This window comes from Oxyura jamaicensis, chromosome 4, assembly GCF_011077185.1.
Source record: "Oxyura jamaicensis isolate SHBP4307 breed ruddy duck chromosome 4, BPBGC_Ojam_1.0, whole genome shotgun sequence".
NCBI classification, from domain to species: Eukaryota; Metazoa; Chordata; class Aves; order Anseriformes; family Anatidae; genus Oxyura; species Oxyura jamaicensis.
Genome location: NC_048896.1, coordinates 69,950,470 through 69,969,702, shown reverse-complemented (window position 1 = coordinate 69,969,702; position 19,233 = coordinate 69,950,470). Strand labels below are relative to the sequence as shown.

The 19,233-nt window shown below is 38.4% G+C and overlaps 1 protein-coding gene and 1 long non-coding RNA gene across 8 annotated transcripts in view; one reads left to right on the top strand and one right to left on the bottom strand.

Annotated features, from left to right (window-relative positions):
• The window catches only part of GABRB1 (gamma-aminobutyric acid type A receptor subunit beta1), a 129,370-nt gene that overhangs the window by 28,987 nt on the left and 81,150 nt on the right, over positions 1-19,233 (top strand). The window lies entirely within an intron of this gene.
• The window catches only part of LOC118166337, a 27,070-nt gene continuing 9,594 nt past the window's right edge, over positions 1,758-19,233 (bottom strand). Inside the window, exons 2-3 of one of the 2 annotated variants that reach the window (XR_004750454.1) lie at positions 2,647-2,817; positions 1,758-2,258 (exon numbers count right to left, since the gene is read on the bottom strand). This is a non-coding gene — a long non-coding RNA (uncharacterized LOC118166337). Of the gene's footprint in view, positions 2,818-19,233 lie in introns of both variants that reach the window. The other variant, XR_004750453.1, reaches the window with a different exon arrangement.

The following is a 19,233-nucleotide window of genomic DNA, read 5'->3' as shown; positions in this document are numbered from 1 at the left end:
TGCAGTGAGCTGCTACAGGTTATGTGTCCTCAGTAAGGCTCATTACAAAGGGAAACCAAACTGTAACTCAGAGATATTTAGAGTCATTCCAGGTGTCAGTGTCCTGCTTCTGGGCAGTTTTGATCAGTTCCAGCAAGCAGAAGAATGATTAGCTTAATAAATTCTGTGCATCCAGAATTCAAGTATTCCTGAAATATATCTTTCCCTAAGCAATTATCACCATCATTTTCTTCTGGTTTTCTTATTTTTCAGCATATTGCCTTAAGCATTCTTTGTAGTTTCTAGGTAGTGGCTCCACGTTAAAGGTTCATTAAAAGCAAATGAGATTGCAAGGTCACCTTATACCCTTTGCAAGAAGTGTCACAATTCAAGTGCATTTGAAATGTCCATCACTGATGTTAGAGAGGCTATTACCAGGTATCCCAGAGACTTGCTTTTCTTCAAGGTGAAAGCTTCTCTGTTAACTGCCATAACTTTTGGTCCAGTTTGTACAGTAAGCCCTTCGCCAAAGCACTTGTCCCCACAAGACCCACTGCTGCTGCATCTCTCTTAATGCAGAAGCTTACAGCTTTGCCAGGATCATCCTGCTGTGGTAATTCATCACGTCCCACTGCAGATGATGTTTTCTTTATGGGAGTCTGGCTTATTAAAGTTTTTTTGTTGTTTGTTTTTGTTTTTGTTTTTTTCATAACAGAGTAGCCTAAGTAGTAAAGTAAAAGGCAGTGGCATGTCTGACCACAGCTAAACCAAGATATTTCCTTGATTTGTCTTTTTAATTTTAACTTATTTCAGGCATGCCTTGCTCTGGATTGCCCCCTTTTCCCCCTGGCATTTTCCCTTCTCAGTGCATTTCCTTTCAGCATCTTTCCCAACACGCAGACCTTCAGAAATACACACCTTGCCACAGGGTCTTTGTATTTCTTCAAAATACACCTGAGATTTCAGCTTACCAGAACAGCAAGTGTACCAGTGTACCTAGTTTCAATGTCACATCTTTATAGACAGTAGCACCCAGTCATAGTCTTTCAGGGTGTAACGTTCTGTTCCTTTACTACATTATTGTTCACCTAGCAACATCTATAAACCTGTATACGCATGTTTCCCCTTTCCAGTGACTAATGCTTTGAGTGCCTAAGTCAGCTATTAGCTAGGAATTTGCAGACCAACCACACCTTTTCCTCATGGCACAAATGCAGTATTTCTTAAAAGCTGTTGTACAGCTTAGAAGTTTTCTGTTCTCTGGGGTTATGGGTATCTCTTTCTTCTAAGCTACAAAGACTATGATTGTAGCTGGAAAAAATACTCTTCACAGATTTTTACCTGAAGCTTTTTTCAGAGATGACATTAAAGACAAAAGGAAGAGTTCAAAGAAAGCAGGCGCTCTCTTACATCCTGTTATCCATCACAGCTCCAGTTCTCACTGCTGACACTGTGTTTTTTTTTCATTTTTATATTACACAGTCTCTCATCTGCTGCCACTCTTGGGTCAGGATTGACAGCGAGCTGTTGGAGATGCCAGCCTTGAAATAACCTGTGCGTAACCGGATTTCATTTAACACTGCTGCAGAACGTACTCTGCAACTTACCATTTCTCTTTTGAGAAAGATTTTAAAGACACTTCAAATCCCAAAATAAAAACCCTAAATTTCCCACTATTGACTAAATGTTGTATATTAAAGTCTTCTTCAGTGACCACTACTGGCTTCTCTAGACTTTCCTCATGATAACACAACAGGTGATTTAGGACCATCCTTTTGATATATGTTACCTGATTCAGCACTGGATTTATTCTTCCTTGTACTAATTTCAATGTCAGACTACTCAGTAGTGTTCTTCATTACCACAGATCATTACCCATTAACCTTGCTAGAAAGCACCACAAAACCAACACTGAAGAATATAAATCATCAACCTTGTGTATTACCATAATCCACGCAATTCAGGTTTTACTGAATAAAGTTCCATTAATCTAATTATTTTTGAACTGGTTTGAAATACATCTAATGTATATAATCTCAGAGTAAATAGAAATTCTAATTAAGCTCCCTTCAGTGAGGACTGCTTTAGTTCATACTGTGTATGGAGCTGTTTGACTCTACATCAAATCCACTTCAGAATGAATCATTTAAAGGCTTCCTAGACACATACATAGAGGCTCATTTTTAACAGCCTGTGTTATACGACATAAAAACACAGCATCATTTTCAGTAGATATAAATACCTGAAAGAAAAAGACTGAAGATCAGCAGCCAGTGTATCTGAAACACAGAAATGACACATACAGGTCAAAGCAAAGATTCTGGATCTCCAGGAGCTGAAAGAGCTTAAGCTTGCCACATGGCCAGTGTACCCCTCTGGCAAATATTTCTGCCACTACACTTTTGAGCTACAGTCTTCATAAAGTCCAAAATGTCAAAGGGCAGGGGACACAACAAATGTCAATGTCATATCCCAATAAATTTCACAGAGAAGTTAAAAACCAAACCAAACCAAACCAAAAACTTGTAAATAGAGTTTCAAATTTTTCCAGTTCTTTCCAAAGAATACATGCTTGGAAACTTCCCTTGCTTATGACAGACACTTCTTAATGCTGTATTGTCAGCTCAAAGTCCCCAGAGCAGGTCATGTTCTTGTCATCCCACTCACCAGCATTTCTCACTTCTCAGCTCACAGTGATATGCAGGAAAAAGGTATATGTACTGTTGCAGTTCGTGCGATGTTTCTTCTTTGCTCCGTCTCTTTTTAAAGCTGGTTGTTAGTTCACACATTAACACTAATTGCAGCAGCAAGAGGCATCAGATGTGGAAAGCCAGTTCTCTGCAATAACAAAGTCCCAAAACATTTAGAGCTATATAAGGTAATAAGGCAGAAAGCAGCTAATGCAGCATGCAGTGTGGTAGCAGAATGTGTGAAGCATTACAGCTTAGATAAACCCATTCAAACCTAATTCACCTTTCGGGTGATCTCAATAAACAGTTCCATCAGTGCATAAACATATATTGATGAAGGTGATTATGCAAGTTAGAAAGGCCAACTTCTCCTCACTAGACATAGTGTCTGCACAAATGCCCAGACTTTAACACACTTAAGAACTGCAGACTTTTAATAGATGGTACACTGATAAAGTCACAGAATGGTTGAGGTTGGAAGGGACCTCTGGATATTATCTGGTCCAATGCCCCTGCTCAGGCAGGGCCACCCAGAACATGTCCAGGACCATGCCCAGACAGCTGCTGAAGGTCTCCAGGGAGATATCCAAAGAGACCCCACCACCTTTCTGGGTAACCTGTTCTCCTTCTTCTTCACCTGCACAGTAAAGAAGCATTTCCAGATGTTCAGAAGGAGCCTCCCGTGTTCCATTTTTTTGTACAGTGCCTCTTGTCCTGTCACTGGGCACCACTGAAAAGAACAGGTCTCTGTCCTCTTTGCAATAGGAGAGGTGCTCCAGTCCCTTCATCATTTTCATGGCCCTTCACTGGACTCTCTCCGGTATGTCCATGTCTCTCTGGTACTGAGGAGCCCAGAACTGGACACAGTGCTCCAGGCACGACCTCATAAGGGCTGTGCAGAAAGGAAGGATCACTCCCATCAACCTGCTGGCAACACTCCTCCTGATGCAGCCCAGGATATCATCTGGCCATCTTTGCAGCAAGGGCACATTTCAGGCTCATGTTCAACTTGGTGTCCACCAGGCTCTCAGGTCTTTTTCTGCAAATCTGCTTTCCAGCCAGGCAGCCCCCAACATGTACTGGTGCCTGGGGCCGTTCCTCTTTATGTGCAATTCCCTTCATTGAACTTCAGAAGGTTTCTGTCGGCCCATTTCTCCAGCTTTTACAGGTCCCTCTTCATGTCAGCACGACCCTCTGGCATATCAGCCACTCCTTCCAGTTTTGTGTCATCAGCAAACGTGCTGAGGGTACACTGTGCCCCATTATCTAGATCATTAATGGAGATGCTGAATGGGACTGGACCCCATTACTGACCTGAGGTATCTTGCTAGTTACGGGCCTCCAACTAGATCTCGTGCATCTGATCTCCGAGCCAGCTCTTCAGCCAGGTTTGAGTGCACCCTACTGTTCATCTAGCCCATATATCAACAGTTTCTCTGTAAGGATATTTTGGAAGATTGTCAAAGGCCTTAGTGAAGTCAAGGTAGACAATACCCTCTGCTCTCCCCTCACATTTATTTCCCATTTTTCTGATTCTTCTCATGCCAGTTTGAGAGCAAAATACAGTGTATCCCCCTCAGCTATAGTGCAGCTGCAACAGAGTGCACATAAATGATATAGTAGTCACTTGGAGGGTCTACCTGACTATGATTTTCCAACATCCTTGTCTAAATTTTCCATGGGTACCTAATGTGGTACCTATGCATTAGCAGAAATCCCTCCACCTTGTTCTTGTTGGCTTGTGGAATCATGAGCATTTTGGCTTTTTCAGGCCTTTTCCAGCACTTGCTCATTCTATAGGGGAATTCATCAATTTAAACCAAAGGGCATCACTACAAGGTTTCAAAACCTTCTGTTTTATATGTATATATATATATGATGTGTATGTATGTATAAATATGTATATATATATATATATATATAATTGCTTGTCAAGGTCCCTCTTGACATATAACACTCCCTGGAGCTACCCTACAGTGGAGAGCTAGCATTTGGTTAAGAAATTTGCAATTCTTTGATGCAAATCAGAGGGAAGTTATATATGTATGCACATACACACACACACACTAATTTTCTACTGTAGGGTAGCCGCAGGGAGTGTTTTAAGTAATAGATGATAATTGAGTTGAGATTAGCTGCTATATCAAAACTACTTTAAAGGATGAGAAGGCAGTTTCTTTACTAAGCAATTCAGAAATCACTTGGGATTGCAAGTCTACCAAAAATTCAAGCAAAAGATATGCAAAACCCCTATGTGCTTCAGAGAAGCCACATGCCAACTGTTCCCCAGGCAATGACAAGCAAGACTTTGTCTTGGTTTTGAAGCAAAAAACAGTCTCGGAAAAGATACTGACAACAAAGATGGTGTTTCTATTACCACAAGCTATAGCTTTCATAACGATTCAGCTGGTATGCCTTGGCAGATGGTAGAGTAATAGGATGCTTTCAGTATTTGGGTTCTAGTCCCTCATTTCCAGGCTGAAGACATTGTACTGTTTGCAGTCTTACTTTGTCTCCAATTTCCAGAAGTTTACACATTCTGGAAAATTAACAGCAAAGGAAATACTCTACAGATTTAATTTTTCATTTCCATTCCTTTCTGCTTCTCAAATTGCTGCTGCAAAGAAAACTAAAAGCACCTTCAAGAGACATACCCCTTCTCCTCATCTATAGCTATTTGGATATTTCATTTCTTACACCAATTACTGAGTGACATTTTATATATTGCAGTATAATAACTATAGTTCTTTAAAAAGCACAATTAATTAAGCCTCAGAACAGCCCTTTGAAATAGTCAAGATTTATTATATTATAGGTGAGTGAACTGAGGCTTAGAGAAGTTAGGATCAAGAAAAAACATGAGAGATACTTAGTATGAGGTCACCACAATCATTCGTGCACTGATACTGTCATTTTCAACTCTTTGCTTCTAATGGCTTATTAATTTGCAAGAAGACATTCAAGGTTTTCTGTTAATTTAGCAAGGGGACATGTTTTAAGCTGTTAGTTAAAATGCCATTTTTTTTTCCATTCAGAGTTTAGCATATTGCTTGAAGGTCTGCATCTTCAGCAACTGAAGATGACTTCACACAGGTGACTTAGGAAGGTCATTCAGGAAACAAAAAATAATGAATTTTAGAATTCATATGCATCGGAAATGCATGTGATGGAGGATAATAAATCTATCAGATTTATCAGCCTTACCTGTCACCTGTACAGTTAATCTGATTATTCTCATGACATATTTTAGCAGCAATAAATCTATAACAAGCATAGCCAGACTATGTCTTGCAAAACAAGCCACTGAAAGCATAATAAGAATCATTATGTTATAAATAAGTAAATTAGGAGGGGAAAAAAAGTCTAGTATGTCTTAACAGCACAATTAAACTATGACTTTAAAAAAAAAATCAGCATTTTAGGGCTAGAATTATTTTTATTTCACAAGAAATTGGATTTTTATTTGCAACAACAGTACGCTGTTGGAAGCATGAAAACAAGCATGGATTTTAATGAAGGTTACCCTCTGGATTTTTAACCTCCTTTAACCATAGAGCCCTTCTCCCTCCCCCCCCCCCCCCATTTTTTTTTAATACAGCTCATCTCATGAGACCACTCCCCATCTGACTCATCAACTGGTTGCTCTGATGTTGCTCCTTTACTGTATGTCAGATTGTCTCCAGACAAACCATTTGACAGCTCATTTTATAAGGGTTAAAAGGCACACAGGTTTTGTTGTTGTTGTTGTTGTTGTTTTTGTCAGACAGCATATAGCCTGGAAACAAATATTCACTTATGCCATTGCCTCCAGTTTGTCTTAAACAGTCAACTCAGGCAAGAAGTAGGAAAGCCTCAATAGCAGAAAAATATCAAAAAATGATTTTGGTAGAAATGCTCACTATTTTGCAGTAAAAATATATGAACTAACCAATAAAGGAAGAGATTAAGAAGTACAGTAAGAATTAAGCCATTACACTAAAAACAAGGAATAAATATTTTCAACATGTCACGTGGACACATTACTGTCCAAGAAATGAGTTGTCCCTGTTCCCATGAGCAACCTCAGCAAACACTGATCACCTATTTTGACCTCTCTCTGAACTAATCCTCTCAGGTACAATATACTTCAGGGCACTCTATCTGAACCTGATAGAAAGACTCAGAGTTTATCATGTTCTTAAATATAAGAGGAAGCCATAAAAACTTTCAGAATATTGTGGGATCAGTGTAAAGACACTCAACTAGATTACCAAAACAAAGACATTTCATGGAAAAGTAACCAATAGCTTGCCATCAACTGAGTAATTCAAGAGTTCCCCTTCAACTGCTTAAGCAATCAAGAGACAAAAGGTACCAACATTTTCATTATCAAGTGCCCAGAGTTCTAGTAATGTACATGGGTCAACTGCCTCACTGTTTATTTCATGACTGTGTCCTTTAGAGGTCTCATACACCAGCCCCCATCATTTGGAAATCTCATATGGTATCTGTCACACTGAACCTCTCTGACAGCTTGAAAGCAGGAAATTGAATCAAGTCTTTTATATATGAAACTGCCATCAACAGGTGTGTATATGCTTGTACATGTGCACAAGCTAAAGCCTGTGTACATCCCCAAAAACAGTAAGCAGGCTGCTCCGGAAATAGGCTCTAACATCTGGCCAACAAGTAAGGTAGAACAATTAGACAATTTGACTTCAAGGCTACCTAAATACAGCAGTGGGAAGGCAGATACCGGATCCATGAGCCCTCCTGTTTTTAAGAGGCTAATATAACTCCAAGACATTCTAACAGGTTCAGAAAGAGTGTCCTGAAGTAGTGTATCTGAGAAGATTCATTCAGAGGGGGAGGTCCAGCAGCAGAGGTCTACCTACAAACAGGACTCCAACATCATTACCCACCCAGCTAGGCTCACAAATGTTGGAGAAGCCATCACTAACAGCTTGACTCAAATGACATTTGACACAAGTCCCTGCTCTGTGTGTGCAGCTCAGTGTTGCCAGCTGCCTACTGGCAGCTCTCTCAGCACCTGGACAAGTACATTTGGGATGGACAGTGTGATCACATCTGACACTTCCAAAAAATCTGAATGCATAGAAAAGTGTAGAAATGAAAAGTTGTCTCTAACTCTACAATGCTGCACACAGTTTCTATCCTTGTTTCCATATTCTTTTTAGTTAAGTCTTGAAATAAGTGTCCTGATTATTTTATTTAACAGTGCTAGAACCCACAAATGATCTCCTTAGGACTGTCTCAGCATCTGCCACAAACCCAGATCTTGTGTCCAAGTGAAAGTCCTGGGTGTAATTATAAAATACACGTAAATGGTCCAGTGAATTCAGGCAAAAATAGTTGGTACCATGGTAAAAATCTAAAAATCAGCATGAAGATCCACAGCGTGCTGAAGAAGAGAGACTTTAAGAAACCAAATTTCTATTGGGTCATTTTTCATGGATTATTTTTCTACTTTCCCTTTCCAAACCATGGAAGCCTTAGAGAGTTTATCCCAGAAGAGGCTGTTGGTCATATACCAGATCCCTGACGTAAATGCTCATAGAGTTTTGTTCAGAAAACTATCCTTTGGAGAAAGCAAGGGTAATCCTAGTATAACTAGGCCAACAATCTGAAATAAAATGCCTCAGTCACTAAATAAAGGATTAGTAACATTATATTCTGCAGAATAGCCAAATAAATAGTGTTAATTTATTTGTATGCCAATTTGTCTTTCATTTCCTTTTTTTTTATTATTATTTTCCCATTTGCTTGCCACAATGTTTACAAGTCCTTTCCAGAGATGTTTATCACATGGATTTGACTCAAATCTCCATAGATAGCTTTTATCACAGAGCAGAGTTCAGTTACAAAGCAGTTGTTTTAACATCTGCCATCACTCAGCAGAGCAGATGACCTATAGGCTTTTGTAAAAGTCTTACAGTGCCACACCATCCTTCAGACTTTGTCATCTGGTTCAATAGATGTCCTTTTCTAAACTCCTACCATTTCTGTGCTTGTTCCTTCAAGGGATGAAGTTCAGCCTTTCTCTGAAGCTAATGGGAGTATGGGTAGCACAAGGAGTACTTCACTTAGGAGAAATCTGCACTAAACCAGTTAACACCCATTGGGACCTCACTGAGGGACACTTGGCAAGTCTAGCTTTCCTTCTGACAGACATATGTTGGTAAAGAATAATTTACTAGTAGATGAAGTGCAGTTGTCTTAAAACAAATTTCTGATGCATTTATACTTCTTAGTTTCTCACAAACGACCAGATTGTGCCTGTCACTACTACAAACCTGTGGAAGGGCAGAAGGCACAAAACATCTTTCCAGTTCTCCCAAGTGACGGGACCACCTTCAGATCAACAGCTATTCCTCCCAGTTCTCCTGGAGTTGTCTCTCTCCACAGAGAGACAATAAGCTTTCTCCTTCCAATAAGCTTACTCTCCTAGTAAACCTTAGACCAGAACCAACATGTAGAGCTCATTTCCTAAGTCTCGTATAGATGCAATAGGAAATGATGTTCACACAGTAACAGCCAGGTATTTTACTTACTTGTCTGAGATGTGGCAGTTTCTTATGGACATGCTTCATCTTTTTTCTGCTCCAGGCCTCCTTCCTCCATATACACAGATACAGGATTTTAGTCAGATTATTTGTGGTCTGCCTTTGGTGGAAAAGTGATCAAGCAAAATTGGTCTTTTGTTAGGTGCGTTGGTGAAAGTATACAAAAGACAGGAACAAAAGAAAACACAGAACTCATGCAAGGTAGCCAAAGAGGCACTTTGTCTTACAAACATTGCAAACTAATGACAGCAAAAAAACTGATGCATATTGAACACAAATAAAAGAACAGTTCACCATAATAAGCTGTGTTACACTATTAAACTGCAAGATAAATGTTTTTTTGAGTGTAGCAATCAGTATTAAAAACAAGATGTTTTTAATGCTCTAAACTACTAGAAAGAATGTGTATTCCTGTCCAAGCCTTAGAAAGCATTTCTAGTCCTGCACCACCCATATGCTTGTTAGGATCCAGTAAAGTGAAGGAGCAATTCCCATGGCACTCCTGTGGCTACCAGCCAGCCAGCAAATCACTGAAGGAGCACACCAAGAACTTGATACAAGCTCAGCAAGACCAGTGGGAAGAAACATTGGACAGAACTAGATATCTGGGGCGTGTATTTATTAATTGCATCCAGGTGGAAGTGACAGAAGAGGAAAAATAAATGTGGCAGATGCAGAAGTAGCAGAAGCACAGGGTTGTTTTGTTTTACTTAAATAATAACAGTAATAATAGTACATTGTTAGTTAAGAGAAAAGTCCAGCCAGAAGGCAAAAGACAATTTTACCTTCAAAGGCATTTTTGGGTTGTCAAAAAGTAAAACCCAAACAAAAAGCACTGAAATATTACAAAGCAAACGTGATTGGGACTCCCCAAATGTCATATGAGGGCCTAAAAAACATGAAAGCAATGACTCACTCACACCAGGAGACCACAAAGCCACTCAGTTCAAATAATCTGCTTCCATTATTTATGGCATTCATCACATATAGATATGTTTGCCTATTCTCTCCTGGTCAAAACGTACAAAAATACTTAAGACATCACACACATGCACACACACACACCCCTCCAAGCCTGAAGTCACTGTTTCCAACACATCTAAGAGGGGACGCTGTAGTGTGCTTGAAGACTAGCAAAGTAAGCTCAGGTCACGTCCCTGACCTTTCACAATGCAACCCTTCCTATCAGGTGCTCTCCAACACATTGCAGATGTGCCAGTGTACTCACTGTCATCAGCAGAGCAGCATAGACCTGCCTGATGGACATGGCCACTCTGTTGCCCACCCCACTTTCTAGTCCATGTATGGTTTTTGCCACATGCTCTTGCTGCAAGGAGATTATCCTGGCTCTGCATTTCTCCAGCTCATCTGGGCTTGCTCCAAAATGGAACTAATGGATGCAGTAAAGGAAAGCCACTGTCCATTTCATTCGATCTTCCAGTGGGGATGACTGGTAGACCCGAAGTAGTGAGAGTACAGCAAGGCAGGCCTGCTCCAATGTGCTGATTGAGCCAGTAACAATCACAAGGCAACATTTCAGTTCCTTGCCCATTAGGCCTCTGGACATTTGTACACATTCCTTCAGTTTCACCTGGAGGTCCGCTGTGAGCCAGGGCTCTGGCTGTGGACTCCATTATATGTATCCACAATGCTGTTTCACATTAAGAAGGTGATAGAATTAAATTAGGAGGACAGAAGAAACAGGAAGAAGAGCTAACTGTTTGAGTATCACATAAATTTGGCTTAAGGCAAAACTGAAATATTTTCTACTTTCATACTCAAGAGGAATTACAGTCATTCGCTAAAGCTAACATTGCCTGGAGAAAATGTTGGATCCAGTAAAGGAAAGCCTGTTAGGAATATGTAATTGGAACCTCATTCTCTTGATTTTTGTAGGCTGTTGTAGTCCCTTATGCAAGGGGGAAGGAAATGCTAAGGACATCCTTTCCATGCAGCATCTTTCAACTTATGTGAGAAGAAGCTCTCACAATAAAGCTACGTTTTAAAGCATACGTCTTTAGGCTGAGGACTTTAGACTTTTCTTAAGGCTGTAGGGGTTGGGGGGGGAGGTAAGTGCTAGCTAGAATGAAAAGAAAGATCTAGGAAGACTTCTGAATGAGTATTTGTCAATGAAAATTCACTCATAGGATAGAAATAAATGCAAGTTTTAAAAATCTCACCCAATTTAGTCAATTGCAAATCTAATCTAATAATTATCTTTTTTCATAGTTTAAACTCCTAAAATTTAACATGAGGAACGTATCGTAATGTTTATTAAAGATAAACAAAACCATATGGTCAAGTAAACAACACACTTTAAAGGTCCAGCCATGTGTCAATGATGGGACAGAGCAATCATTTGGCAACATACTCCAGAAGTTTTCAGGATCAGTTAAATTTTTGTCAAGGAAATATTAGACAAATGAATGGCAATGAACTTGCCTTTATGCTCTATGAAAAGAAGTAAAATGAATCCATAAGGAACATTAAACAAAACATAACCTTGTCCCATCACTTTTCTGTAGTGTTACTTCTTCTCCATCTTTGAACACAACAACTTTTATTTTTGAGTCTGTTATAAAACAGACTGTTTTATTATATAATAGTATAAATAAACTTGTCATTCATATTGGTCATTCATACTGGTCATTTTGAAAACATTTTCATATTAACATGGCCAAAGGCTGAAAATGAAAGCATAAGACCATATTCCTATAAGAGAGAGACTATTCCTATAAAGGAGGATTTTTTTTATTTTAAAAATTTGAAGAGAGAAATGGAATTCAGAAGAAATATAATTCTTAGGATTCAAAAAAAAAAAAAAAGATAAATAGCTTAGTAATAATATTACTGCTCGTTAATATTAATACTCATTGCAGAAATATCTGTGGCAAGTAGTTTTTTAATCCATTGAGAAAATGTTGAGAATTCTCATTTTCTTCCTGTGGGATGCACGTTTAAACGGGTATTTTTAATATTTGAAGCATGCTTCAGGACGAAATACTGCACCTTTGGAGAACTGATTGCAGAACTGAGTGCAAAACACTTCTTTACCCAAAGCAATGTCTCTGAACACTGTCTTTGGAAACATTCCCATGATGAAAGGTAATTTGAAATTTTCCTGTGCATGATAGTGTCAGATCCTTCTAGTCTGTTCAGAACTGAACTTCATTACATAGAAGTTATTATGAAGAAAACAAAAACCACTTACATGGTACACAGTAAGTAAATAACAAAAACTGAAATAATACCAGAAGTTCAAAATGTGTGTTATCAGAATAGTCAAAGCAGTATGTACACGTCTCTAATTTACCAGAAATACAGAAAAACAGACATCAAGAGCATACGTCTGAATTTAATATTACTTTCCTATTCCCTTTAAAGGTCCTTGTTAAGCATAAGTCTGTGCTTACATAACATGCAATTTCTTGTGAACAGAATATTCAGCAAATTCTGTCTCGTTAACTATGCATAGTTTATACATACAAATTATAACTTTCCTTGGTATGATCTTTATGCAGTAATGCTTGGTAACTAATGAAATGGACTGCTTATAGTAATAAGAGTATCTGAACTTTGGGGTAGGCCATTTAATTCTGCTTCAGTTACAAAGTAGAGTTGTGAAAATTCTCAGAACTAAGTGTGTATAACCGGGGGGGGGGAACAAAAACATACATAATCACAGGATTTATATTCAGATTCTCCAACAATATCCCCAAAAGCCTACCTATTCATCTTTCCCAGAAAACATTTGGGAAATTATCTCCTCTCTGTAGGACAAAAAGTACATGTTGCAACATGCAGTGGAAAGTAACAGCTACAGGAAGGATTATAGGTTGCCTTAACTAAAGCATTGATCCAGTCTGACATCAAAAGCCAAATTTAGATTTCAGCATCTGTGAAATGTGAGTTGTCTTTATTAGATCAGGGAGGTTGTCTGCACGTGACACCACCAGCCATTATAAAATAATGTCAGAAAGAAGCATCGATTTCCAAAGGCAGTCACCACCTGTCCGTACGAATTTCTCTTTGGAAAACTGGTTTGCTGCTTGTTTTTGCTTATGAAACTCTGTAAATCCCATGTTAAGTTTCTTACAATAATAATTTTTTGGTTTTGCTGTTGGCTCCATTACACTTGTCTCTTCACTATATTTCAAGTATTTACAAGCTTTCAGAGCGGATAAGCTACAACTCTCTACTAGTGCAGTTTGATTGGGCATGTCAAGTTCACAAATATAAGCAGTTACTCTCTCACCAGAAATCATAGTTCATTTTAGGAAAGGGATCCATGTCCCATTGCCTCTAAATTTGGTTAAGGAAGGAAGAAAAAGCTTGCTCAGTGCTTATATTTAAGTGGCAGCAGACACTAATTTTATTTTAAATAAAGGCTGAATACTCTTCCTGACAGGAGAGTGTAATTGAAAAGTTATTAAAGGTACCTGAGACAAATAGTTCAAAGTAAAGTCAAAGTTCAGTAAATTATGAGTTCACATGAACATCCCTGAAGTGTATATTAGCACTTGTGAAGTTCTAAAAGAGCAATCAAAATTTTAAACTAACAATCTGTAAAAATCAGGAGTCTCAGAAGTAGTTCCTGCAGGACACTAACACTTTTCTAAATTTACAGTAAACCTTATGGTGTTTCCCCTTTATTTTATTCTCTGAGATTTTCCCAAGACTGAAATTAAATCTTCCCTTTTCTCTGCAATTGCATCTTCCTTTTTTCCCCTAACATCTCCAATGATAATTTTATTTCTGATTCCATTTGATTTTTTCTCTCTTTTTCCACTTACAGATGTTTTATCATCTTAACCATCAATCTCTTCTGTAGCATTTGTTTTCAACCTAGTTGTAGCAGCTCTGTAAGGCTCTGCAAAAGCCAGACTGCCTGTTTATCTAACAAAAGCACTGTTTTCAGTCAAAATGAAGATGGAGAATGCACTGCATCCAGAATTTGTACAGACTCCACTTTGACTCCTTCTGTGGCTTTACAGCAAACATTCAGGAGACAAAGAGAGTCAAGAGCACCCTGGCTTGGATAGGAAGTATCTTATTGCTAATGACCACACAGAACAGCCACATTTTATCAGCAAAAGCTGATATAAAAGAATATTTGCAAACAGATGAGAGAGCAATGCAAACACTATCTTAGTCCCTACAGCTTCTTATGCTCCAGCAGCATAACAGGGTGCTTTCCATTATTGAAGCATGTCTTCTTTATTAAAGAAATATATTATACCCTGGACAGTGAAAAGAAAGAGAAATGAGCTGGTGTTCTGAAATCAAATGTCAGATCTTCCCCTCCTCTAAGTTTGCAGATGATTATAAAAAGCTTAGCTGGAAGCCAATTCTTATATCTGGATATACACCAAAACATTCTTATAGACTTAATACTTGAACTACACACATTTCTATGGTAGATACCTATACAGTGGCCAGAAAGAAATATCAGTTGTAAACAACAGCTAAAGATACTTCTGAATATTCTCTAGATCACATGTGCAAGCAGCTATAGAACTTGATTCCCAAAATGTCTTTGCTTCAAGGATACTAGTAAAGGACACTTTTCTTTCCTTATTTCCTCATTTTTCTTCACACTTGAAAAGAGAAGAAAATCTAGAACAAATACAACACACCTGACTTAACTGTTACCTAAAGTGACTCAAAGCTTTCCCTGTTATTTTTTTTTTCTTTACTGATGTGAAGTTAATCACAGTAAAGTGTTCTGGATTAATTCCTCATGAGCTCTATTTCTGTCATTCTTCTGCTGAAACATGACAGCATTTCATGGTTAAAAAAATTAATCCTCATTATTATCTCTTGACACACTTTAATTAAAGAAATAATAGAAGCACACACATGCTATAACTAGAACATTACAGGGTAAAATAACGTAGGAGATTCTCTCAGAAAAACAACATGTGAATTAAATAATTTTCTGGGTTACCTTCACATAAGTGACAGAGAAACAGTTACCACCTCATGAGAGTTTAAAACTTCTGACCCAGCACATGTGAGTGAGAAATTTCCCTTCACTGTAAGTAAAGAAATTACAAAAAGTCCCTTGATACTTTAATTTTCTGGTCTACATGTTCAAAATTAAGCATTGCAGCCCAAATTTCAAACAAAAATTCAGCGGAACAAAAGATAGTTTAGAGATAAGTACAAAACGCTTGAGGCTTTTAACCATAGGTTGTCTTATCTAGTCACATATAATTCTACTTTAACGTCAATTAAATACTAAGAAATTTCCTGTTCAAAAAAGGATGATAAAAAATGTGTGAATATATAAGAATTTAAAAAAAAATCAATATTACTTTTTAATAAGCAGCTTCTAACAAAATTTTCAGTTCAGTATATAAATATTACCATTTTGTATTTAGAACTTATGCGTATCACAGGAACAAGATGAAAGTCAAAGGACATAGGTCACAATAGGTGAGAAATTCTGACTGAACATAAGGATGAAGATTTTCCCCATGAGGGGAGTGAAGACAGGTACCCCAGAGAGGTTTTGGAGCTTCCATCCTTGGCAATACTCGAAACTCAACTTGTCAAGGCCCTAGTAAACCTGATGTAATTTGACATGCTGTCAGCTGGAGGTGGTTCTGTGGAGGTTTCCTCCAACCTGTGTCATTCTGTGATTTACATATGAACTTGTAGGTATAGCTTATAAAGAAACTGAACACCCACATGCTTTGAAACATTCAGATGGAACTTTGGGAAGATCTTTCAGAACAGAAGATTTTTAAAAAGAAAAGTTCATGAATTCACATATTTTCTGCCATCTTTCAACCACTGTAGCATAAAAATTACTCCACATCAACAATCTGATATATTGATTTTTTTTAAATTATATTTTCCATTACATATTCATCTATACTTAATTAATGATAAATTGTTGGGTGGGGAGTTTCTTTTAACAAAGAAAAAAAAAAAAAGAAAAGTGAGGTGCCATTTGATCAAAAATATTTAAGGGGGATTTTCATTTTAGCAAGAAAACTGAAGTTTTTCGTTTAGGGTGACTTAAAATTAATAGAAGTGAAAGGTTTGTAAAAAGGGACTCCACACTTGAAATATTATTCAGGGAAGTGATTTCCTGAGCTGTCTCCTGATCCCTTCTGATCAGTTTTCTGATCTCTGAGGAGCCAGCCTTCACCTGACCCTTCACCCTCACACCCCAGTATTTCAGACTCCACATCCTCTCCACATTGAGCCATATCCTTCCCCAGAAAAAAAAAAAAAAAAAAAAAAAAAAAAAACATCATGAAGGTTTGGTGGTTGATGATGACAATTCCAATAAAACATCTACAGATTACCCTACTGTTCACCTCCTATCACAGGGGATTTTTATCAGGCAATTTAAACTGAAATTGTCTCTTCCTGTCTGCAGGGAGCAGCAAAGCACAGCCTAACCTCACAGCTTGTAGGCATTGCTGGAGTTGCCACAAATATCTTTGAAGCTGAGGGAGGGAAGAATTACTGTCCTACCTGAAGAAAGTGTCAGGAATCAGACCACAGCTTTAAGAGCAACAGATCCAGCATTACCAGCTATTGTTTCAATGCTGACAGCAAAATAGAGTATTTGTCAGAAGTACATTTTTAACAGTTAATTCTCATCAGTTTGTAAAGCAAAAGCATAACACTGAAAGTCAGAGCAGGAAGCCCAGCCAGCCTTGACGTGTTGAAGAGCTTCATGCACACAACTGTCTTGTCCTGCCTTCCCAAACTCAAGTTAACCTGAGCTGCCAGAGCTGGAACTGGCATTCAGGACCCTACTTCTCTACTCACCTGACCTTCTCTGTAACTGCCCCAGCTTGAATTAATCTCCTTGATAAATTGGTTGACACCTAGTGTTCCCAGCCCCACTTGCTCATGGACAGCAGGGTTAGCACTTCCCTGACTCATCTGCAATACATCACAGTAGGATCATATTTCATCTATTACATTTGTAAAAGGGTGGCATATTAGACTGATAAATATCCAGCTCTTTTCTTCTTCTCTTTGTCCCATTCCCCAGTAAAGTCTCAGCTGGCAAAATAAGGCCTTGTTACTACTTTACTAGTCCATGACCTTGTTCTTTTCAGCATTGAATATAATCCTGCTTCTATTACCCCAACATTCAAGATAATCATTGTGATATTCTTATACTCCATGATATTGACAGTGGCTCCCAGGTTAATATCAATTGAAGATCTGATTGACACAATTTAATTTATTGTGCCAAGTCATTAAAGACAAAATAAAAATTAGTCTCAAATCTGATCCTTGAAGATTTGAGGCTGTATTCTCCCTTGGTATGTTTCTTCCATGTTCAGCACACACTACTGGGCCATCCCCTTTATCCAATATCCTAACCATTCCACAGTTCTTGTAGAAGAACTTAGTACAAGAACTTTGTTCTTGTAACTCCCATCTTCTCCAATTTAACTTGCACAGTCTCAGGAATCCATTGAACACCACATAGCTGAGATACACCACATTTCTTTTATCTAGACAATCAGTTATCATAGAAAAAGATGAAGTGACATGATCTACGCTTCCTGTCCAGATTCCGTTGTATGCCTGAGTCAGGGCTAGGAGCCACCTGCTAAGTGCAAAAGCATCATTTGTTCAGATTCTCACATTAGTCTTGGCCGTGAGCAGAGCCCCCTGTGCTGCTGTGGCAGAGCTCAGGCATCTACATCCCTCCAAGCAGCTTCTCTTTCAGTGAGGGTGCTGGGTGCTTGAAATGAGGCACAAGCTTATTGACCATGGCACCACCAGTGCAAATAAACATACATCCCCTGCAGCGGTTCAGCAGATTAAAACAACTGAAGATCAAGCAGAGATCTGCATGTTGAATTCAGTTCTGTGACAAACTTAATCCCACATCTGACTTTGCACACAGAAGTCAGTTTGCACACTTGCTGTCACACAGCAGCTGGGTAACTCAACAGATCTCTGTGATTCTGGTCCTTGGCCTCTCTGCCAGGGTTTTTAGTTGTGGTTGGCTTGCAGATGGATACCCCTCTACTGCAGAGAACTGTGGTAGGCCAGCAATATTCCCCCCCCTCTGGAAGCAATTGGATTGAAATTAGTTACTAGTCAGGATGAGAGACCTTGATATAGCAAACACCAACCAACTTGGCCATAAAAGTCATCTGCTGTAGCTTGCAGAAACTTCAGTGCTTCATAATGTTCATAGCTCTCATAATGCCTACAAGTGCCTCACAGTGATGCCTTGGCAATATTTGCAGCTAGAAAGGAATCGGCTTTCAATCATTTTTTGGCTGACAATGTTGACACAGATTGCTAACCAAAGTGGTGACTAAGTCTGACTGAAAGATATCTGACTGAAAAAAAGAAGCCAACATTCTTTGAGCTGTGTTTTAAACTTTTGTGTATTCTTTCACATCTTATGTAAGCAATCCGTCTATAATAGCAGATCACTGTCTTGCAAGGAAAAGGTTGCAATAGAATTGTCTAAAGCCAACAGTGTCTGTTTTAACACTTGCAAACACAATCCCAAATGTCTGGGGGTGTCTCAAATACCTATTTTGTTACAAGCAGTCAGGCTTAAATCTTGGGTTCATCACTAGAACTGGGTGGTGTAACCATAGTGATTTCCCTTCAGTTGCTAGACTTTGGCTTGCCCTGAAAACAGGGAAAGAAAAGAGAGATTTAAACAATTCATGCAATATTGAACTGACACAGACTGCTGAACCTACATTGATGTTGCAGAGGAACAAAGATATTTATGACAAACAATCTTTGCATACAGAACTCAAGGAAGTAAGGAATACAGTTAAAAACTGACCAAGATTAAATAATTGGAATGGTTCATGGAGATTAAAAAAAAAAAAATGCATTGTTCCCACACAGAACACTAAGTACACTAATTGTAGTGATATTTCCAATTACAGGAAATTACAGGAAAGCTTTTCCCAAATTTCAGGATGGTGATATAGGACAGGATATTAAAAAAAAAAAAAAAAAAAAAAAAAAAAAAAAAAAAAAAA